The following is a 26,137-nucleotide window of genomic DNA, read 5'->3' on the forward strand; positions in this document are numbered from 1 at the left end:
GGAGCACAGAGGTGGTGCTCAAGACGACCGAGTTGATTGCAGACTGCGCAGAGTCGGCAGAAGAGCTACGCCGACAGGAGGCGTTCAGACTTGGAGTTCTGGGTGGGCGATATGGTCCTTCTGAAGGTCTCACCTTGGAAGGGTGTCATCAGGTTTCGAAAGAGGGGCAAGCTGGGTCCCTGGTTCATTGGTCCTTTCAGGGTTTTGGCCCGAGTGGGTCGGGTTGCTTATCGGTTGGATCTTCCAGCAGAGCTTAGCCAGATCCACAACACTTTCCATGTGTCTCAGTTGAGGAAGTGTTTGGTGGATGAGTCAGCAGTTGTTCCCTTAGAAGATATTCGGGTTGATAGCAGCCTGAATTATATTGAGAGGCCGGTCGCGATTCTGGACCGGAAGACAAAGACCTTGAGGAACAAGGTAATTCAGTTAGTGAAGGTGCAGTGACAGCACCGGAAGGGGTCTGAGTAGATGTGGGAGGCTAAGGAAGAGATGAGAGAGCACTACCCAGAGTTATTTGCAGATTCAGCCGTAGCAGACTTCGAGGACGAAGTCTGAGTCAAGTGGGGGAGAATTGTAAAGACCCGTCTCTGGTATGTTGCTTCCATGATATTTATTTAGAAGTTTTCAAGAGGGACTCAGCGAGTCTATAGCCCGACTCATCGAGTAGGGACGGGATTTCGAGCACGTGTAAGTCGGCGACTCGGCGAGTCCATATTCGGGACTCGGCGAGTCTGCTTGCCAGGAAGAAACCCTAAATCCCCGGGTTGCTCACTATTTAAGCAATGTTATGTGCCCCAAACTCGCCTCCTTCACCCTCAGAGAGCTGTGAGAAACCCTAAACCATCATTTGATTGATTTAATGTGTTTTGTGTGAATTCTTGAAGGCTTGAAGAAGAAAAAGAAGAAAGGATCAAAGAGAAGAGGTGTAGAGCAAGGATCCAAGGTCAAAATCAGAGTTCATTGAGGTATTTCTCGGAATCCTTCTGTTTTATGCTTAAAACCTCCATTAGAACACTTCTAGGGCTAGTTTGATGTAGTTTCCAAACCTTATAGTCGTATGGATGCCTTAATAGGTCGAGATATCCCTAGATCTGTTCATTTAGGAGTTGTAGAGCCCGGATCTATTGCCTTTTTGAAGTTGCTTCGCATGAGAACCCTAGATCTAGCCTTTATTATGCTTTTTGAGCCTTATAATATTCATGGATGCTTATGGGCAGGTAAAGATAGAATCTTTACGTGTTAATCGAGCTAAGGGAGCCCAGATCTAAAAGTTTTATACGCTGGATTCAAGAAGAATCGAGTTTAAAGTAGTTGCATGCATGCGACTCGGCGAGTCGGAAGAACGACTACGTGAGTCAAGTCGCGAGTCCCCGATTTTTCCCCTTTTGAGTGATGACGAGTGGGGACCAGTGAGTAGTAGAGTGGACTCAGTGAGTTGGAGGTCAGACTCAGTGATGGAGGGACTCGACGAGTTGTTCATACAACTCGGCGAGTCCAAGACAATCTTCTTAGCTCAAGAACAACTCGTCGAGTTGTTCATACGACTCGGCGAGTCGGATGCAGATTGCCTGAGTCTTAGAATCGAAAGGGAACTCGTCGAGTCGATGCCATATTCGACGAGTAGCAGCGAGTAGGGTTGAGAAGTGAGAATAGAGACTCGGCGAGCTGGCGGCCCAACTCGGCAAGTCAGGTCAACTGTAGGTTGACTTTGACCGGGAGAGTTGACTTTGACAAGGGGTAAAAGAGTCATTTTACCCCAATTCAGTTATTAGTAGTTGATTGAGTGTGTTTATGGAATTATAGCCGGGGAGATACGGGAGCAGCATCAGATAGCTTCCAGAGCCATACACACAGCAGCCAGTTCATGAGGTGAGTTTCCTTCCAGTAGGAACGGGTCTACGGCCACAATGCTGGCCCGTTTAGTTAACAGTAGTTCCGGACTTCAGTCCGATGCAGTAGTTAGAGCGCTTGATGTCTTTTTGATTCAAGCATGTTTTGTGTTATGTGTTCCGGACGTCGGTCCGATGTAGTATATGTCTTATGTTAGCGAATATGTGTTTATGATATGCTATGTTCAGACAGTTCCGGACTTCAGTCCGATGCAGTTAGTTTCGGACTCCGGTCCGATGCAGGGGACAAGGTCCCAGTTAGTTCCGGACTTCGGTCCGATGCAGCTAGTTCCGGACTTCGGTCCGATGCAGTCAGTTCCGGACTTCGGTTCGATGCAGTTAGTTCCGGACTTTGGTTCGATGCAGTCAGTTCCGGACTTCGATCCGATGCAGTTAGTTCCGGACTTCGGTCCGATGCAGTGGGCAAGGCCCAGTATGTGCTTTATTTGTTATTGTGTGCTATGTGGTAGTTTGGGGGAGCTCACTAAGCTTCGTGCTTACGGTTTCAGTTTTTGGTTTCAGGTACTTCCGCAAGTAAAGGGAAGAGCTCGGGATGATGACATCGCACACACCACAACTTCAGTTTTGTCCTGGGAGTCGATTTAGTTTCTTAGATATGTTTTGATATAGTTGTGACATAGTTTTTCTCACAGTATTTTAGTATGGTTTGAGATATGCAGCGTATGGTTTAATATGTGATACTCAGTTTTTTATGATTTTTGGTTTTATTAAAAATGAAATTTTCGGGTCGTATTTTGGGATGCTACACTCGAGCTATTAGAAGTTGAGTAGTCAATTGAGGGATCACCGGACTGAAATCAATGATAAGGATTCAGTATGAGTGGTCTGTCAGGGATCCAGACCATCTCAAGACGACATATTTCAGATGGAGTAAATGTGATCTTGTTGCGAGGAATTCGTTTACCAACGGATGTTAGGGCTTTGTTAAGATTGGTCACGGCTACCCTGGGAAGGCTAGGGTGTGACCAGGATGATGACTGCGTTACTTGAGTGGCTTGGCGTATAAGAAATAGTAAGGAATAATTTCGAGGACGAAATCTAATTTAAGTGGGGGAGAGTTGTAACACCCTGTTTATTTATTAAATTAATTAATTAATTAATAAACGATTAGTAGCCCTAAAATAAATAATTATATATCAAAAGATGGTCTCTAATAGCTAATTGTCACAGTTTTAGAAGTTAGGGGTTAAAAATGTGAGTTCTGGAATCAGTTTGTAAATATTTATGAAGACAAGGGCTCCGTGGTAATTATTTGGATTTAATTTAAAAGGAAATGAGGTGGAAGGGCTGAATATGTCATGATTAAGACATTGGGGGCTATTTGGTAAATTTTGTACCTAAGATGTAAAGGATTTTAATGCTAAGGGTTTAAATGGTAAATATCGTATTTATTTTGAAAGAAATGAGGGATGGAGGGACTAAAGGCGTCATTATGGGAACAAGATTTATGGGGAGGGGTATATAACCCTCTACCTTCCGTAACCCTAATCCTAAAAGGAGTTAGCAGCCGCAACCCACCCTTATGCCTCCCCTTCGTCTCCGGCGCCACCACCACTCACCTTGTTCGTTCACTTTCTGACCGCCCATCACAAACAAGATAGTCCTCTTCACCGGATGCATTGAATACTGCCGGTAGACGCCAACTGCCGCCATTACATTGCTACTGCCTCCACTCTCACTCCTTCTTGACTTCCAGCGGCGCACCACCACCACCGTGGAGACCAGAGAACCACCGTCGAGTGCCATTAACGCCACCGATGCCGCTGCTGCTATTTTCCTTTGAAGATGTGTATCGTCGATTTATGGATTACTGCTAGCTGGTGTGTCGCTGCGTGATTGGGAGAAAAAAGGAAACTACCGCCACCACCTCACGGTGGCGGCTGCCTTCGTGAAGCAGCTATGGCCGCCACTGCTGCCGTCGCCACCCAACAAAGTTTGGAAAGCTGTCATACAACAGCTGGGATTGTGTCTATGGGACTTCAGTAGTGTGAGGTGAGTTACCTTCTAGTAGGAGTGGGTCTACGGCCACAATGCCGACCCACTAGTAGGAGTTGTTTGTTAGATGATTGTCTTTGTGATAATTATCTGGTGTGTTGTTATCTGATATGCTTTATGTGCTAGGATGCGATGACATATGTGTTAGTAGTGGTAGGGGTGATATAGCCCCTAGTTACCGGTTGAAAGATACCGATGGGGTAGATAGTACGCATGCATGCCTAGCAATATGATTATGATATATTATTATGTGATAGTGGTAGGGGTGAAATAGTCCCCGGTTACCGGTCGATAGGACCGAAGGTGTAGATTAGTACCCAACTATGCTAGATAGATTATGATATATGTGATATGATATTATGTGATAGTAGTAGGGGTGAAATAGTCCCCAGTTACTGGTCGAGAGGACCGAAGGGGTAGGCCAACACCCAGATATGCTAGGCAAGGTCACCGGTAGAGAGGACCAAAGGGGTAGGCCAACACCCATATATGTTAGGCAAGGTCACCGGTCGAGAGGACCTAAGGGGTAGGTCGGGCACCCATATATGCCTGGCAGTATGTATGTCATATTATTGTATGGTATGTGGTATGATGGCGGAACTCACTAAGTTTCGTGCTTACAATTTATAGTTTTGGTTTCAGGTACTCGTTTTCAATGGAAAGGAGCCGGCTTGATCGCAACACATCACACTATGTTTTCCGCACATGAGAGCTTTGGGATTACACTCTGATATGGTTTTATGATAATATGTTTTGATTATTGCCACTTTGGTTTTGACATGAGATATTAATATGAATGTTTTTTTATTGTTGGTTTTATATAATAACTTAATTAAAACGAAATTTTTGGTCTTGAATTTTGGGATGTTACAAATGTCATATTTTGGAATTTATTTGCATAAAGTGGACCTTCCAACACCCATATTCGCAATCCCACAAGCAGAATAAGAGAAATTAGGGCAAATTGATGTCGTCGTCTTCAAGCAGTGAAGTGTGGCTGTGAGGATGTGGAGATCCAGTTGGAATGTGAACGACAAGGACACGGAAGAATCATGTTCGGAGGTTCATTGGATGTACAAACTACAATAATGAAGACATAAATTGTGGATTTTTTTTGTTGGAATGACCCGCCACTCCCGAAAAAGCGGTATAGAGAGAAGATGTATGAATTGAGAGCTCAAGTCAATGGTGAACATGTCATTTTAGATCCCCCCCCCCTCGACGCTCTTGTCAATTTTCATGTCAATGAAGCCCCGCTTCAAGTTGTTATTAAAGATACTAATGTACATGGTAATTGTTGGATCTATATGCTCAAGAATCATTATTAAGTGATATTTATAATAACATATGATCATATAGGGTTACACCTTTATTAAGTTGGAACATTTTGTATATTTATTATTAATATACAAAATCCTATGTGGCTTAAAAAAATGCTAAGTGGCAAAATGCTAAGGGTGTTATCTCTCCCTCCAACCTAAATCTTGAATTTGCAACTATTTGTAAATTAGTGGTGGTTATTACCTAGATCCGAAAATTGAGGTGGAGGTTGTGGTGAAGGTTTGTATGATGAGACTGCAAGACGAGAACATATGACCTTAGCCGTGGCAGAGCCGGTCCTGAGGATTCAAATGCCCGAGAAAAGGTGAAAAAAGGCCCTTATGCATTAACGTGTAACGAATTAAATTACATAAATTGATATTTTTTAAAACGAAGATAAACTTTCTAGCAATAAACATAGCAAAATCAAAGTATTTTAATGAGTAATTACATATCACAAAGCTAACCAACTACCCGTGAAGTTCTACTAACATTCTTGATTGCAAATTGGTTGATCAACTATTCGTAGTCTATAATCTCTAAGATTTAGTTCTTGATAGATATCACCGCTAAACCGCTAAGTCTTTCTTAGGTCATTGTGGAGCATAAGTAAAATTTCAAAAACTTCAATTTTGAGAAACTCCTTTCTACTGATATCACCGTTACTGGAATAGTCATCAAAATTCTATATGCAATGCATGAATTTGGGAAATAATCAAGTTCTTTCAAAAACTTTAAAACATCTATAAGGCTGCTAAATTCATTGGTTTCCAATGTCTCAAATAATTTCAACTCTGTATAAACTTCGTCAACATCAATATCCTATCTTTCTTCAAATTTGAGTGTTTTTTCAAGACGATGACAAGAAGATTTAAGATCTTTATCTTCAATTCCACTTAAATTATATGGAAATAAAAAACCAAATACTTTTTTCACACTCTTTGAATTGTTTAAATCTTGTCTCAAGAGAATAAATAGCTTGATCAACAATGTATAAGAAATAATTGACTTTGAAATTCTCTTCAACTATAAATGAAACTTCTTGGCTACTTGAACTCTCATAAAACCTTGTTTTTCCTTTGAATCAAGTGCTTTTATGGAAATATTAGATCAATACCCATTTCAATAGAAATCTGCTTAGCTTCCTCAATCGCTTTTGAAAAACCAGTTTCTCTATAAAGTACCCAATCAATATGTTTATTTCTGTAATAACATTATCAAGATGCATATCCTTTGATTCTAACTTCTTACTCACAATATTCACCTGGTTTAATACTTGATACCACATAACAATTGATAACAAATATTCAAAGTCACCAAGTTCTTTTTCTGCTATTGAAGTTTCTTCACTTGCAATTGCAACATCATTATCTTTTTCTTTAACTTGAAGTAAAGGTTCTCGTACATCAACAAGTTGCAGTTTAATAGACTTTACACTCTCAACCCGACTTTCCCAATGAGTTTGACACAATGATTTAAGACTCCAAGCTTGAACGTTATCTTTCAACATTTCACATATCTTAGTAGAATTTGCAAAGATAATATAAATGCGTTGGATGAGTCCAAAAAAGTTCTTTCCTTTAACACACTTGTTATCCGTATCACATAATGTTATCTTAAGAGAATGGCAACCACAAGGAGTGTAAAATGCTCTAGGATTTAGATCTAAAAATCTATTTTGCACTCGTTGGTGTTTTCCTTTCATGTTTGCTCCATTATCATAGCCTTGACCACGCATATCATCAATTTCAAGACCAAGAGACTTTAACTCCTCAAGTGTAATATCAGATATTCCTTTTCTGGTGGTATCATCAACATTCAAAAAACCTAAAAATGACTCATCGATGATAACATAATTATATGATAACTTTAAATACATCACTATTATAGTCATTTGTTCTTGGTGGCTTGAATCAGGAGTACAATCAAGTATGATTGAGTAGTACTTTGGTTCCTTTATCTTCTTGATAAGCACTTTTTTAATTTCTTGAGATCATGTGCCCAAGATAATGTTCATGAAGCCCATCACTTGTGATCCGCCACACATGTTCTTTGATAACCGGGTTAAACTCTTCCAACATTTCAATGACACCCAAAAAATTTCCATTACTTGTTACATAAAAGTAACAAATAAGAGGTGGAATCAATCATAATAATTAACAAAATGGTATTTGGTGTAATTTTAACAAAATAAATATATACAATTTATAGTTACCTTGTTGATACAACTTTTCATTTGATCCACGAAATGCTAAATTATATTTAGCAAGAAACTTCACTACTGAAATGATTCTCAAAAGGAATTGTTTCCAGTAATCTTTTTCTTTCTTGAATTGGTCGTATTGAACTTTATCAATGGTTTCGTTCAAGTTTAATCACTTACGCACATCAAACCGCTTTTTCCTATTTATGAGATGATCCAAGGAAATTTCGTGTTCTTTAACTCTGGTGGTTACATGGTGCCAATCTGAATAACCTTCATCACCCAATTTACCTTTCAAAATCCCTTTTCTAAACACTTTACAACAGAAACAAAATACCATGTCGATCTCTTTCGAATATACTAACCATTCTCTATCACACTTCTCAAAATTTGATAAAGTTCTTGTATATAAAGCTGCAGAAAACCGTCTACCAAATTTATCATAGGGACCATACATAATACTAGTATCTCTTTTAGGACATTTTTCGACCAAAAGTCTAATCTACTCATAATTAAGTTTTTTCCACCTTCCTGGATCACGTATATCAACAAGCTCTTTAACCAATTGTTGCTATTCTGCCTCTTCTACTTCTATATGCTCTTGCTCTTCAACATTCTCTTGCTCTTGACCATGCTCATCAATGTGCTCTTCAACATGCGTTTCAACGGGTTGTCTATGTATAAACTTATCTTGAGCACCAACATCTACCTATCTCTTTTCTTCATCTGGTTTTCGTTTTTTACATTGTTCACTACCGGATGGTTGTTTAGACTTCATCACTACAAATTCATTAGTTTCAATTTTCAACATAAAGTAATTACAAAAAACATAACTCGGTAAAAGAATAATGATTCAACATGACAACATTCATTCATGATTGAAGATTCAAGATTTCAACATTTAAGATTTCAAGTATTCATGAATCATTGAATGATTGAATCAATAATATGACCCATGGGTATTTTAGGAAGAACATTCTCATTTTCAGTTTTTGAGTTAGTTTAGGATTCCAACAATGACAACATTCATTCATGATTTAACATTCAAGATTTCAACATTTAAGATTTCAAGTATTCAAGAATCATTGAATGATTGAATGAATAATATGACCCAAGGGTATTTTGTGAAGAACATTCCAATTTTCAGTTTTTGAGTTAGTTTAGGATTCCAACAACGACAACATTCATTCATGATTTCAACATTCAAGATTTCAAGTATTCAAGAATCAAGAATCAAGATTTCAAGGAAAACTGATAATGATAATTGATAAAACATTAAAATTGATAAAAACTAAATCTATCAATATAATGTAATTAATAATGATAATTGTCTAATTATCTAATTGATAAACTGTAAAATTAAATTTGATATAATCGTTTACCTGATTGAGTGATTGTCGACTTGATTAGACAAGTAGTGATTACAGAATACAGATTAAAACCGCCTGCTACCCTTGAATGTTGTTGTTGTTGCTGTTTGCCTGTCTCGCTGAGGCTGAGTTGTCGATCTCCTTTGATGTTGCTGTCATTGCTGACCTCTTGTGTCACTTAGAGGAATAAAGGCTTAGAGCAGAACTGCAGAAGGAGAATTAGTGAATAATGATTTACGAATTGCTGAATTGGTTTTATCACATTGTTGCTCATTTCGCCTTTTGCCTTATGTGACGCATTAGTGGACTATTTGTCTATTTTACATTGACTTTAATTTGGACCAAAACTGAGATAGTATATTATTATTAAAAAAAAAATTGGGGCCCCTAAAAGATGAAGGCCCTGTGCATGTGCATGTGCACAGGTTGCACAACCTCATCACCGACACTGGACTGTGGTGGTGAAGTCTAATGAAGAACACGACGAGAGGGATACATATTGGGGCTTGGGGTAGGATCCAACACATTAAAAAAGTTTAGATAATATTTCAGTAAATAAATAATTTTTATAAAAGTAAGATATATATAAAAAAGATTAAATAATTAGTAATAGTAGAATAGGAATTTTAAATAGGTTATAGACAAACAATGTAATAAATAAAAACTACAACAACCATCCGTATTAAAAAAAAATTTAGAGACCATCTGACTTAATAAAACACACGAAACATATGTATTGTTGTTATAAACCGTTTCTCCTTAGCGTGTTTAAAATAATTTGTTAAATTAGGCACGTGCAAATTTTTTTGAAATTTAAAATCATTTCTAAAACCTACCGATTTCATCGGATTTGATTGAAAACAAGTAAACGAGGATAGAAAATTGCATGAGGCAAAGTGGCAAACTGTCTAAAAGTAACGCTAAGTTAAGAATGAGGCTCTAAACTTGGGCCCCAGAACTAAACTATTTTGATCGACATGGGCTACTTTTTTGATAGCTCGTCATGGACCATATAATCTTGTTTGTTTCTAACTTTCTATGAAAGCGAAATCATTGAAAACATGTGAAATCGTTATGGTAGTACAATAAAACCTTTAAGAAATAATATTATTGTGAATTTGTGATCATAATATGTTATTATTTATATTAATCAAAATGGTTTTTATTTTTTATTTTTATTTTTCGAGGTTCTAGACTTAGAAGAAATCGTGGTTACTATCTTTGAAAATAATGTCGAGGAAGAGGGTACATTATCTTTGGGACCAGTTATGTATAAGGAATCACAATCACGTCCAGATCAATTCACAATTTTTTTGGTACGGTTTGAAGACAAAACAAATATCAAAACTTTTGGTTGGAATAAGAAAAAAAAAGATATAACCAAAACCCTTAATCATTTGTTAATAAATAGCCAAATTAAGAAAATGATCTAAATAACCATCAAATTGCAGATAAGCTTTCATGGGCAATGATTTCAGCTCATGGCTGCAATTCAGTCTAGTCGGTTGTGATTTTGTATTTGTATGATTTTTATATTTTTGCAAACTTTAAGCCTTCATATCTTTTTCATACGAACTCATATTGACTTGATTTTTTTATTATATTTTCTTTGTAGCAATGACTTTCTATTGTTATATTATAATCGATATTTTGACATTGGTAAGTCCCCGTTCAAAGCTCCAAAGATGACCTCTCAGGCTTTTGGATTTTCCCAAACGTAAGAATCTTTTTTTTTTCCAGTTTATGAAAATTTTTCCCCAATTTTAAAATTTCATAACTTTTTTCATATGAACTCTGATTTAGTCTTCTTCTTTTTTTTTTATTATTATTTTTTTTATCTTTGAGTTCCTTATCGTGTATATTACAAATTTCATACCTAATATAGTGTCACGAACCAAGTTTTCGGAAGTTTACAGGATCGTGTAGAGAACGCTGAAACGATTTTTTTTATTATATTTTTCGTAGCAATGACTTTCTATTGTTATATTATAATCGATATTTAGACATCGGGAAGTCCTCGGTCAAGGCTCCATAGATGAACTCTCGGACTTTTGGATATTTTTCCCAAACGTAATTATTTTTTTTCCAGATTATGGAAAATTTTCCCTAATTTCAAAATTTCATAACTTTTTTCATATGAACTTTGATTTAGTCTATTCTTTTATCTTTGGGTTCCTTATCATGTATACTACAAATTTCATATTGAATATAGTGTCACGAACCAAGTTTTCAGAAGTTTACAGGATCGCGTAGAGAACGTTAGAACGATTTTTTTATTATATTTTTTGTAGCAATGACTTTCTATTGTTATATTATAATCGATATTTAGACATCGGGAAGTCTCCGTTCAAAGCTCCAAAGACGACCTCTCGGGCTTTTGGATATTTTTCCCAAACTTAAGAATCTTTTTTTTCAAGTTTATGGAAATGTTTTCCCTAATTTCAAATTTTCATAACTTTTTTCATATGAACTCTGATTTTGTCTATTCTTTTGTCTTTGGTTTCCTTATCATATATATTAAAAATTTCATACCAAATATAGTGTCACGGACCAAGTTTTTGGAAGTTTCCAATGCTGGAGCGATAAAGAATACCCGAGGAGTCTCTGGAGAGACTGAGAACACACTACAAGTCCCTGGAAGATGCTTGGGAATTATAGAAGTCCCCGAAAAAATATAGAGTAACCAGGATTAATCCAGATGATGCAAAATGATGCTAGGAAAACTTGGAAGACTTTGGAGCGATCTAGAACATGCTAGATCATACAGAAATGACTTGGATAATATAGGAGCATCCTAGAAATCTCTAGGACATCGTTGACTAGTATGATATATTTTAGAACCTTGTAAATATAAAGATCATGTAGAAACGATCTAGAATAGTAATCTCTCGAGTTATTGTAATACAAAGTTCTCTTTCGCTTAAAGTACTCTTAAACTTTTGTCTATTGCTTTCCAATTTCGTTAGTACATCTTAGATCCTCGAAGTAGCCCGACTTAGTCGAAGAAAAACTAAGTGGCACAAGAGATAAACTAGTCATAAGAGTCATTCCGTGACAATAGGCTCAAGATTGCGAGTTATAAAACTCTAAAGTATGTTATCCAGTGATTTTTGAACTTTTCCAAATATCACAATTTTTCAAATGAGCTTCAAAGAAACATTTAATTCCATTCAATTTAAACCACTCATAGACCATTAATAGCCACTTATGGAACTTAATCCATGCCTTTCTATTTAAATTTAAGCTCTTAAACTCATTTGATATGAAAATTAAAAAAAATGAGTTTAAGAAATTAAATTCATCAAAAAATGCATGGATTAAGTTCCATTTGCTATTAATGGTCTATGATGGGTTTGAAATGAATGGAAATATTTCCTTAAGCTTATGCGAAAAAATGATAGAATTTTGAAAGGTTCAAAAATTACTAAATAGCCTAATTTGGAGCTTTATAACTCGCAATCTAGAGCCTATATTTGACATCTTTCTAAATAAAATCTGTAGTCGACATGATAAGGAACCTACAAATAAACGAAACGACTAAATTCGGGTTCATATGAAAAAGTTATGGACATTTGAAGTTAGTGAAAAAGTATCCATGAAATTAGAAAAAGCAAGAAATATTTCGTAAGTATAGGGAAAATGTCCCAAGAGTCCAACCGACCTACTTTGGAGCATTGAAAGGGGGACTTTTCGATGTCCACATATAATTGTAATATATCAATGTAAAACTCTTGCTCCAAAGAACATAACGTAAAAGGAATCATGTCAATCAGAGTTCGTATAAAGAAATATATTATAGTTCAAAATTGACAAAGACAAATGCGAAATCGCACCCCATTAGGTTGAATCGTACCCATAAAATAAAGACCCAACTGTGATTTTGATGTTATTTGAGTCATTTTCTTAGTTTTTCTTATTTCATGACAAAGTGATTAAGAATTTTAACTAAGTTTGTTTACTTCTCTAAAATTTAAGAGAATACAAACAACACTCGAAATTATTTTACAAGACTCTCTTCGTTATGCTTGTCTAAATTTATATAATTACTAATGTATGAAATTAGTGGGAACTTATATTTACATTGGGATATCCTGAAAATTTATTGTCTTATTATCTTATAAAAGTTTGTTAAACTTTTAAGTTTTAATCGATCAAAATCGAGGCCAGGGAAAAATATTATTTTAGAGAATTTATTATCTTAGTTATTAAATTAAAGATGTTCTATAGTATTTGGAAAAAAAGTATCACGACAAATGATTTGTTAATAGGTAAATGTGTCCAATAAAATGTACCATATTTATATTGTAAAAAATGTTAAAAGTGTCTATCAAAAGACTCAAACCATGAAAGAACAAGAAAAACATGTAAAATTATTATGGTACTATTTCAAAAACGACTATCAATAGAAGATTTGTTAAATATGGAAATGTAGCCAATAAAATGTTTCATATTTATATTGTAAAAAGAGGTTAAAAATGTCTCGTACGTTTTATTTGAAAATTTTGCGAACAAAATCATGTGATTAGTTATGAAAAGTCCAAATGTCTCTCCTACCACAAAATACATGGACATTGTTCTTCTTGTTATGCACAAACCGAATAGATAGAAAGCACACAAGTTTGGGACCATTTTAGAAATAGTGGTTGGGATGTTTTTAAACTCATTAGGCTTCTGCAATATAAGAAAGTGGCTCCTCATTCGTCCATTTGTCTTAAAGAGAGGTTACTTGTCGAGGAGGGATGAATGAAAATCGAACACATCATGCAGGCTTATGTAGCAAATATATAAGGTTAGGATAATGACATATACTATTTATAATAATACAAACAAAATGTTTGAAGATATATTAATATATATTAAGATAGTGACAACACTACACTTAGAAATTATTTCAACTGATACATCTTTAATGATCAAGCAAAGAGATGTCAACATTGATTATAAGTAATCCGAAATATTGTCATAAATGAGATTTGGCTCAAAAACTAATAAATAAATTTACAAAATTATCAAGATAATAATTATTTTTATTTATATTAAATCATTTGGGGATGCAGAACATTTAGAGGTATAATTGATACATAAATGATAAAGGATAAATGGCCTATAAAAGGTTCATTATGAACTGAGTATTTGGAGTAGTTTTTTTAGAGTACACCTTCTATGGAAATAGAGCTCTTACATATTGCTTTAAAGTTTCATTTAAGAAAACAAAGGAAAGAAAGTGGAAGGATTGAAAAAAGTCATTGCTGTTGAGTTTAGTTATTGGAAGTAAGAAAAGAGAAAGAAAAAGAAGATTTATGATAATCTTCCTTATAAACTGTACTCATAAATCGGAAGGAATTAGAGAGAAAGGAAAGGAAGATCATATTATTTATTTTCTCTCTCATTTTCTATTCTTTTAATTCCTTCAATGAACTTCGGAGCGAAGCATTAAGGATATAGAGAGGACATACCAACATAGTACCCTTTCACTCCACATCATCAAATCCCTAACCTTTCATACCCTTTTATTTCGGTAGGCATACCACCACATCACCATTTCAACCCTTTAACATCTTCTTTGGATATACACACATACATACATACATACCCCCCCCCCCCCCCCCCACACACACACACAGAGAGAGAGAGAGAGAGAGAGAGAGAGAGAGAGAGAGAGAGAGAGAGAGAGAGAGAGAGAGAATGAGATTAGTGGTAGACAACCGATTTATGAATGTGCATTCACTGGCACCGCACCTTGAAGGGGTGTGGTATTGCCTTGCCACCCCCACAAGGCCATGACCACACCACACCACCATCCATGCATGTTGGTAGTATGTCTCGTAGCTTAATGAATTGGAGCTCCTGACAATCAGCCAAAGGCTACGCTAACCTTTAATTTTGAATTTCCTTCAATTCTAGCTTATTTATAGTTTTAATTTTATTCTATTTGAATGGTAAAGCACATGATTTCTCTTATTCCATAAATCATGTGACTAGTTAGTTGTTTACTTTCAATATTTACTTTACGATTTCAATTTTCAATACTTTGGATCTAACAACCAAATTTAGATCAACCATATAAAGGACGTGAATGCAAACCATTAGAATCATCTTGGAATTATAAAACATTCACTTTTTCATTTTCTTGAAAGTCTTATTATTTACTTCAATTATGCTTCAGTTGGTATAAAAGTTCGTTAGCATCCTTATAGGTGGTCAGGGAAAATAACAAAGGTAGCATGATCAAAAGTGGCTAGGGAAAATAACAAAGATGGCATACATAAGGATAACTAGAGAAACCACAAGAACTATCCTTATGGTTGTGGCACAAAGGGAGGTTTCCAATCCTCTATAACAACATATTTCTCGACGTGACTGTTTTCTTTGATTAGGAAAGGAAAAACATCCTGATGATTGGTGCGATAAATGTAGACATAATTATTATAGAGGTGGATACCGTATCAAGGTTGAGATTCCTAACTTTAACGTGAACCTAAGCCTTGGAGGCGTTTTTAATTGGTTCAATGAGGTTAATGTTGTTATTGGTATTATGGGCACTCCAAAAGATCATCAGATGATGATTGTCAACTATAAACTTTGTGCTAGAGCAGGAGCTTGGTGGGATCACATCAATGAGGGATGAAAGAGGCAAGGAAATTATCGTGTGCTTGATTGACATCACATGAAGTTGTTGATCAGTAGGAGATTCTTGACTGTGATCTAACTATAAAATGATTCTTTACCAACAAGCCCACAAATGCAATTATGGAATCCATATGCTTTTAAATACATATTCGAGTTTATACCCCTCTACTATAGATATGTTTTAAACAAGATAAAAAACACCAAGTGGTTTAAGACTCTAATGGTGTAAAATACTATATCTCAGACTGTATGGGCTGACAACTTATGTGGTATGTCGATTTGGCCCAAAAGATATACTTGAAATCATAGTGTTGATGAATATAACCATATATACTCAATGATGCTCACTAAGCGAGGCACCCTATTTAGGTAAATCGATAACTCGACCCACCCATAAGTGAACCAACAACATGGATCGAGAATCTAGAACCCAAAAGGTTAAATGTAACCAATAGAAGAGGGTTTATAATGTCAACACCGATCAAAGTACCAAATTAACCTACACACCATATGCCAAATCTAGATCCAATAAGTGTACTGATATTGCTCTATTTATTCATATAATACATGCAACATCTTGGTATTTTTAACTACATCTGGTCTTAATTAAAGATAAAATGTGCTAATAATGTTTAAATTTTGTTTTGTAGCAGCAAAGACATGCTTGAGATTAAAAGGAAGCAAAATATGGAGCTGGAAGCAAGATTAATGGATCGAGTCAAGTAAAGCTAAAAAGCTAATGATTGTGAAGTTTCCAAGGCGTGGAAATATACCTGCCACGCCGTGGCAAAATATTTATTCTCGATCAGGAAAGTTGCCAGAGGGATGTTGAATTTGACTTGGCGATTAAATTAAAGTAGAGGATTCCACAACATGGAACTCTATTTACCAGAGCGTGGAAGTCGAATTTTGGAAACTATTTATAGATCGATTTTGCCTTCTAACCTAACTTATACAACATGTAAATCCTGCGTTTCTCGCTAAGAATTAATAGAATATGTAACCGGCACCGGTCAACAATTGTAATATTTACATGAAAAAATGAAAGAAATTTGTTTAAATATACATGATTTATGTGCATATATATAATAACTTAATAATTAGAGCTAAAATAAGCGTAAAAAATGAAAGATTATTTAGGACAAATAATCTAAATTGAAGTTTTAGTTGTCGTGATGGTGATTTCGTACGTACAAAGAACGCCTAAATCTGACTTTGTATGGAGAAGTTATGATCCTTTGAAGTTTCGTGTTCAACTTGATACGACATAGTGCATCGTAAAAAGTAGATTTGAGACAGGTTGCTTATTAGCCTAATCAATCTAAACGAAAGTCACAGTAATCGTAAACCCGAGAGCGTGCATATAGAGAACGTCCAAATCTGACTTCATATGAGCAAATTATGATTTTTCGAAGTTTTAGCGCAGCTGTGTTAGCACAGAAATTGAAATTTAGATCGGTTAATTTTTAGCAAAAATAGTCTAAACTATAGTTGAAGATCTCATGAATAGGAGTCCACCGATATAAAGACAGTCGAGAACGAATGTTGTATGAGAGAATTATGATTTTTATATGGACTTTAACAATATAATCATGTTAAAAATATAACTTTTAAAAATAGAATGATAATTAGCTGATAGAGTCTAAATGAAAGTTGTAGATCTCATCAATAGCTACGCGTGAATATAAATAACGTAAAAAAACGAAGTTCGTATGAAGAAGATATAAATTTTTGAAGATTTGGAAATTCATGCGTGCGCGAGAGGCGCGACACTTGCTTCTAGAAGCGATCCATGTCGAACTAGTCTGAGCATGCCACATGTTGCAAGGTGTGAGGCCGACCGGGTCAGGACGCGGTGCGACTATGCATAAATTCACTTATAAATTTTCATTCAACCCCATTCTTCTCCCCACACCATTCAAAACATTCTCTCTCGAATTTCCACTCCTTTGGCCCAAACGTTCTCTAGTATTTAGGATATTTTGGCTAGCTCGGAGGCCTCTAAGAGCCCAGTGATTAGAAGCTATTGAGTTGGAGTTTTTCTAGTGCAATTTCTAATTTTTTGCGAGAAATCTCTGTGAGTTAAGCTACACATATATTTATATTCATAGTCGTTGTTATGAATTTATAAATAAGATTTATCAGCGATTCCAAGCCATTATACCGATCGATCTACTTACGAGGGTGATGTCTGGGCTAGATTTAGTGAGGTGTTTAAAGTCGAATTTCCAAACAGCATACCCTATATACTACACGGACCCTACCTACGATATAATATTACCTGGTTGCTCCTTACTTGATAGATCTTGATGTAGAAATTGGGATTGTTGAGGAATCTAGACTATCATTAATAACCAGGAATGTTAAACTAAAACATAGTAATATGAACCTAGGTCACATCAAAAGAAAAGTTAAGTGATGAAGTGAGGCGCTGCCCAAATTCTAGGGTATCTACTTTTAACAAGTGAGTGCATAGTTACTTTCAGCTTACACATAAACATAAAGTACCCAGATGATCAAATTCTATGTGTGACTATTATGTGTGTTCCTGATATCTGTGTTAGATAAAATAATATGATTTCTACTTGATTTAATCATATATGTATTTTCATATATTTATATAAAATATATTGGGTAGTGATGGGTTATGAAAATGATGGGATGATGATGAGAGGCCAGTGAAATGCTGTCAGGCTCGCAAGCTATAGGTTTTAATGAGTTATCTGCTCATTTGATGTATTCTATCACCCTCATGGTTGCCTTATTTAACATATATTGCTAAAGGAATCCCCTGAAGGAGTATCGTCTCCTCGTTGCTTATGATTATCCTTAGGATAGGTCCCTTGAGATCAACATTTTAGAATCAAGAAGTGAGAATAACGGGAAAGGGTAATCGGATGAAAATATTTGATGTGAAATATATAATTAAAGAACGTAATTATTGTGGTTTGACAACCCTATGTGCTCACTAGGCTCCCAAATCCGGCACACTCATTTTTTTGTATCACATGTAGCGGTACGAAGGCACAAGGATAATGAGTGATTTGAGGAGTTATTAGGTCATAGTATAATAAATTATTGTAAGGCATGTTAGACAAGTTTATGCTTATGCTGTCTGTATCAACTGATGACATCCCAAGGTTTTATATATTAATGAAAAATGTTTCTTCATCAATGTTTCAATATTATGTTGTGGGAACTAATTCTGCAATTTAATGAATACTCTTCATTAAATAAGCATAAAGAGAAAGTTTTAAATTGGCCGTGAAAAAGGGGATGTCACACAACAAGTCTTACTCGACGTTAGAAGACCAGAGACCCCCTTTTTGGAGCTTTGGAGACCAGAGTTTGTTTTAGAGCTAGTTTTGAAGAGATTGAAGACATAATTACCTTTAGGGTAGAGAGGATTAAAAATATGGTTTGTATCTATGAATATGGGTTTCATTTAGTTGATTATTTATTATGTTAAGCTTGTTCGAAGATCCTAAAGTGTTAAAGTGTTAATCTTTTCTATTTATTGATGAGTATTATTAGGATTATTAGATGATCATTCTATCTAAACTTATTTAAATCGTACGAGCATTATGATCATTAGGTTTGTATGACTAGGACTTTAATCATAAGCATATGGTTAAATAGAAAAAGTTGGCAACATTAATGTGTAAGCTTATATGTGATGATCATTCATGTATTTAACTGAGATTATTATTATTAATTCCAGTTTATAATTCAAGTCTTGCATAAACTTAATACTAATTTATATGATTATTTGTTCACATGATCACAAAATTGATAGTTGTGTTAAATCAAAGGATTGGTAATATGATCATTATTACTCGTCGTGATAGGAATCAGTAATCAATGAAATTAATCCATTACACTATCATTAGAATCAACCATATGAAATGAGTCAAGCAAACCTATGATAGAATTTTAGGAATGATAGATTCTAGAATGAAACATCATATTAAGATTTGACAAATTGATTTGAGCACAGAATGGTAAATAAGATCAGTTTTGCATTAATGGGTAAGGAGAAAAATTCGGTACAAGGTATTGTGCAAAACTATTCTATACAAAAGTTACCCATTTTACTAACTAATCCTTCTATATATATAGGCGTCGGAGAAGCACTAGATATGAATCCTAAGTCGATAGTTCAAAACTGCAAACCTAAGATTAAATAAATTCTGAAATCGGAATTTCAGATTTTAGAATAAGGAAAAGAAGTTATACATGACACACAAATTACGAACAACGCATACACAACACATATTATTAATCCTAACAATCTCCCCATTTGTGTCAAGTTGCTGTTGTGGTCTTTTCCCTCTCTTTCTCGACGACTTCAAAAAATTTAGGAATAATCTTCAATAAAGTGATTCGAACAACAATCCACCATTTAATCATGTCGTAAACACATTTCAAATCTCCTTCACTATTTGACTTGTTTGCTCCAGCTCTTGCAAGAATTTGATTTAAAGTTACAGTAGAGTACAAATGCTTATCTCGCAAGAACATGCAGTTCTTCACTGTTTCATTCTCTTTTATCTTGTAAGCTACTCCCCAAAGATATTTTTCAATAAAACCAAGTTTGAATTCATTCACATTCTCAGGTGGTGGAAAGGGCTTAAGAATAGGCTTTCTTTTGAGAACAATAGCAATGTCAAACCTATTTTCACAACATCAAGAATGTATGCTCCTATCATTGTTCTCAAAAATTGATAGATTGGTTCATATTTCACAATATCCTTGGAAAATATGTTGAGCAATGAGATCCATTCATATGGATTCATAAAAGAAATATATGCCAAAGAAAATTCATGCACTTCATGATTATGACTTATAATGCTTTAAAACTAACATTTGTGAAGCCATCTGCAAGAGTAGGTTTTCCAACCTTCAACCCAACAATCCTCTTCAGACTCCTAGATTCATACTGTTTCTTTGAGTTTTTCACATTGAAATTGAATAGCTTCTTGTTTACATCAACATTCACCAAAGGAACCTTTATAATGTTTTCAAGCAGTGGAATTGAAATGATTTTGCAGTAATTAGAAAATCTAGTTGACAATCCATTTCATTCTCAACAGAAAAAAAAAGTATGAGGTTCTAGCCAAAAAAATTTTGGATGATCAATTGCTTCTTTTTTAATAAGATCAATTGTCCATTCTGGAAACATGACCTTCTTAGAAGCAAGATTTTGTTCAACGTTTTTCTATTCAGCTTCTTCAACTTCAAATTTTGCTTTTTAAGAATTTAAAGCATCAAGTTTTTTATCACACTTTTCTTATTACTTCAATTTCTTTTCAAATATCTTGGGATTAAGATCATCATCTTCTTCTGAAACAATATTAACTTTCCCTTTTTCTGATCCAGAAGATATATTACCCTTACGATCAGTCTTCAATTCTTTAAGGTTTTTCAACCTATCTTTCAAATATTTCTTTTCCAGAACAATCTTATTAGCATTATCTGTCTTAGGCATTTTTACAGAATCATAAGGATTTTTCAAATTGACTTCTGGAACTTCATCTTCATTCACTTCTTCATTTTTCCTTTGTTGTGCAGTATCGTAGCTACACGTAACATCCAAAATTTCATTAATTTTTGTAAGAACAGGTTTGACCTTTGCATCAATGAGTTGTGAAGTGCAATCTGCATATGGAGCATCCTTGTTTTCAACTATCTTAACAAGAGACTGATTGATTTCAAAATTTTGACCTTTCACCAAAAGTAATTCTTCATTCATTTTTCCAAGCTCAATGGTTGCATTCTTAAACTGTTCTTTAAGTACTTTCACCTTCCGAGTAGAGTCAACAAGTGTATTGATAACCTTTTTCTCATGTGCAAGATCATTTTGCAACATCAAAATCGAATTTTCAATAGAAGTATGATTATCTGCATTGTCTTTTTGAAGGCCAAATCATAAAATTGAAAGAGTTTTGCAACGTCTCAAAAATCAAAACAAATTGAAACTTTTAATAACAACCCATAGTTATCAAATGGCTACAAAAACATTGTTTCCAAATTATTTATCAACATCAAAGTATTCCAAAATCCTAGAACCATAAATAGAGGATGTGTACGGTCACGCCTTCGCCTTCTCGTGATCATCAGATGTACCTGAAACAATAAACTCAAACCATAAGCCAAAGCTTAGTGAGTTCCCCCAAAGTACCACCACATACAACATATCAAACAACAACATGCATAACCAAGCCTTCAGCCTGACTAGACTGCCTCTCAGGGTTTATAACCTATCTGGACCGCTCCTAAGCCTTCGGCATGACTGGACGCCTCGCAGGGCCTACAACTGATCCAGACCGCTCGTCGGGCCTTCGGCCTGACTGGACCGCCTTGCAGGGCCTACAGTCTATCTGGACCGCCCTGGGTATCTTGGCCTTTAACCCAAAGTAGGACCACCTTAACCTAACTAACCATAACATGTCGACAAACACATAAAAAATAAACATATAACCATGCATCAGACAAACAAGTAGATTTACCGATCACTACCACATGCCAACATCCTGTATACCAAGATATCGATCTAACAGATCTCTACAGCATAACAACATACTATAATGTAATAGGGTATACAATCCACTGGGATGGCCTTGGTGCCTTTGACCCGTAAGTACAGTGAGGAAGAGTCACCTCACAGCCTGAAGAAATAAACTGATCAATACTTTGATCCCAAATACCGGCTCACCCAAGTCCTAAATGTCAAAACATTTCCCATTAATAAAATACTCATAATTTCCTAAATTACCCTTATTCAAATTGGTTAAAACTAACAAGTCAACTGAGTCAACCCATTCGAGTCAACTCAGCCGAGTCGACACAGAACGCGTATGCGGGGCGTACTCTAGAAGTACGCTGGGCGTACTTAAGTCTTGACCATAATCGGGATGGTTGAACACGTATGTGCTGCGTACTCCAGGTTACGCAGGGTGTATGCCCAGACTTCCTAAATCTTCATTAAGAGCTTATTGCCTTAAGCTATCACGTCTATCTTTCAGATCCAAGGCCAAAGTATTGCTAGGATTCATAAAGTTTCCAACTTTATGACTTTGCATGTCCATTAAGTGCTTAATTCAACATCTTAATTCATTAAGACCCTCTAAAGAATGAATGAAGAAATACCAACCATCAAGACCACATTTTTATAACTCAAGACCCTTCCTAAGGTATGAAAGGACGACTTAATGGGTCAAGAACATGCCATTCTCAAGAATCACCATTTTGGTACAAAAAGTGACTTAGAAAAGTGAAATGTCTAGATCTACAAGATGGAGTGATCAAGATGCAAACTTTTCAAGAATCACCATTTTGGTACAAAAAGTGACTTAAAAAAGTGAAATGTCTAGATCTACAAGATGGAGTGATCAAGATGCAAACTTTTTACCTTCTGGAGCTTGCTAACAAGGAGGAAATCCCAGATCGAAGGTGCTTCCCAAACTCCAAAGGCTCCAAAATTGCACTCTTTCACTTAGGGTTTGCTTGGGGGTTGATTCTCACAGAGGGAGGTTGAATAAGAATGAGATGTGAGGCTATAATGAGGTTGAAAAATGAACCAAACCCTAAAAATTAGGGTTTGCATGATCCTCACTTACGCCCTGCATACGAGGTGTACGTCCAGCGTACTAGGGTGCACCCTAGTACGCCTAGCGTACCCAACGTATGCTCAGCGTACAACATAAATGGCCAAAATTACCGTATTGCCACTATGGGCTATTTTGCAATCATTTTTCAATCCCAAGGGATAAGATGCATATTACTCAAACATAGGGTCAAAATTGGAAGTACTTTAACATCAGTATGTTACAATTCTCCCCCAATTGAACTAGACTTCATCCTCGAAGTCGGCCGTCTCGAATAACTCAGGATAATGCTCCCACATCTCAGCCTCCGGCTCCCAGGTCCAGTCGAAGCCTCTCCTATGCTGCCACTGAACCTTTACCAAAGGTATCTCCTTGTTGTGCATGACCTTCATCTTTTTGTCCAAAATAGTCACTGACCTCTCGATATAATTCAGGCGCTCATCGAACTAAATATCATCCAAAGGAACCACTGTCTCACTGTCCAATACACACTTCCGTAATAGAGAGACATGGAAAGTGTTATGGAAATGACTGAGCTCAATCGGCAAATCCTACCGGTAAGCCACCCTACCTACCCCGGAGATCACACAAAATGACCTAATATACCGGGGGTCCAAATTCCCCCTCTTCCTAAAGCGAATCACACCTTTCCAAGGTGAGACCATCAGTAATACCATATCCCCGACCTGAAATTCCAACTCTGATTGGCGCCGGTTGGCATAACTCTTCTGCCGACTATGGGTTGTCTGTAGTCTCTGCCTTATCTGTTGAATAAGATTCGTGCTTTGAAGGACCACTTCGGTCCTTCCTATGACCCTGTGATCAACCTCTCCCCAACATATTGGGGTACAAAACCTCCATCCATACTAGAGCTCAAATGGTGGGGCACTAATGCTGGAGTGATAGTTGTTGTTGTTGGAAAACTCCGCAAAAGGTAGGTAGGAATCCCAACTCCCATCGAAATCTATGACACAAGCGCATAGCATATCCTCAAGGGTCTAGATGGTTCACTCACTCTAACCGTTGGTCTGCGAGTGATAAGCAGTGTCTAGTGCCCAATTCCTCGTGGAAATTTTTCCAGAAACAGGAAGTGAATCGATCATCTCGGTCTGAAATGATGGAGACTAGAACCCCATGACGAGCAACAATCTCCCGAACATATACGTCGGCCAACTTTTCGGTCGAAAAGCTATCCCGGATGGCCAAAAAGTGGGCACTCTTGGTCAATTGATCCACGATGACCCATATAGCATCAAAACCCTTGGTCGTCATCGGCAACTTGGTGATAAAGTCCATGGTGATCTGTTCCCACTTCCACATGGTAACCTCGAAAGGTTGCAGCTTCCCATGCGACCTCTTATGCTTAGCCTTGACCATCCTATAGGTCAAGCACCTCTCGACATACCTGAAGGTTTTTTAGCATTCTAACACTCATATGGTGTACACACAACCCTAAAAACGTTGGATCTATGTTTTCTCTATTATACATGCAAATATTTGATATTCCAAGGTTTTAACCTGACTAGCATAATATGAAGTAACTATACTACAAAATCCTAGTTAGATAACATACCTTTTAATGTAGCTTGAATTCTTGAACTTTAAGAGCTTAGCCCCAATAGTGAGGAAGCCTCAAGTGGAATCAAAAATCACCAAAAACACCTTGGAAAACTTGATAGAATAGTAAGCACACTAGCAATTGGCCCACTATTGTTTACACACACACTAGTTCCATTTCATGAGCCAAAGACCTCTTTATATAGTATGGAGGATTAGGGTTACATTCATGTAAACCCTAATACCCATGACCTTTCATTTCTATAGGATCCATGGGTTAAAAACTCCATGGACTATCCATGCAAGCTTAGCCCAGCCTAACGCCTCGTTCCCGAGTTCATCTTAACGAGAGAAAGGAAAGGAAATGGATGGAAATGAGAAGAAAATAAAAGAAATTGGTGTTCCCAAGTTTCATTAAAGGAAGGAAGTGGAGGGAAATGGAAGGATCACTTGCCCTCCTATCTTTCCTTCTGATTTGGGAGGATTTGGAAGGAAAGAAGAAAATGATTAATTTTCCTTCCACTTCTCTCCAAGTCGGGAACACAATAGAAAATTTTGTTTTCCTTTCCTTTCTCTTCTTTTCTCTCATGGCTTTCTTTTCTTTTCTTTTCTTTTCTTTTGATAAACTCAGGAACATGGTGTAAATGAACTAGGCCCATGCTATATATATATATATATATATATATATATATATATATATATATATATATATAAGAGTCCATATTTAATTAGTTCCTTTTGATCACTGAATTAATTCTTGATCAATACTAATTAAATAACATGATTCCATATTAATATATTAGAATTTATAATATATTAATATAAATCATAAACATACTATTCTCAAAAGACTATCCATATAAATTGTTCCGATGAAGTGCAACCCAAATGGACCATGCTACTCTCGGGTCGGATACATACCAATAATAGTTATGGGCTTAGACATCTAATCCAACAATACCTGACTATCTCCCTCTTCATATATGGCCACCAATAGCTCAATCTCAAATCCCGATACATCTTGGTGGCTCCCGGTGTATTGAAAAGCAAGACTTATGAGCCTCCTCCAGCACTATATGCCTAACCCACCGGAAACTGCAACCCAAACCCGACCACACCAGGTCAACAACCCCCGACTAATGGTGAAAAACCTGTCGATATCGCCCCTGACCCTCTCCTATTTATAGTTCTCCTTGCAAACTCCCTTTGCCCGTGACTTTCTGATCAAGCCTAAAAGCAGAGAATCAACGGATATCCTCATACACATCTCCCCAACTAAAGATCCAGCCGACTTGCAGCTCAAAGCATCCGCTACCAAATTCGCTTTACCTGGATGGTAAAGGATATCGTAGTCATAATCCTTGACCATGTCCAGCCACATGTGCTGCCTCTTGTTTAGGTTCGGCTGATCCATAAGATATCTCAGACTCTTGTGATCTATGTATACAATACAACAGACCCCATAAAGATGTTGTCTCCAAGTCTTGAGAGCGAACGCCACTGCCTCAGCTCCAAGTCATGAGTAGGATACCGCGACTCATGCAG

This window comes from Lactuca sativa, chromosome 3, assembly GCF_002870075.4.
Source record: "Lactuca sativa cultivar Salinas chromosome 3, Lsat_Salinas_v11, whole genome shotgun sequence".
Lineage (NCBI taxonomy): Eukaryota > Viridiplantae > Streptophyta > Magnoliopsida > Asterales > Asteraceae > Lactuca > Lactuca sativa.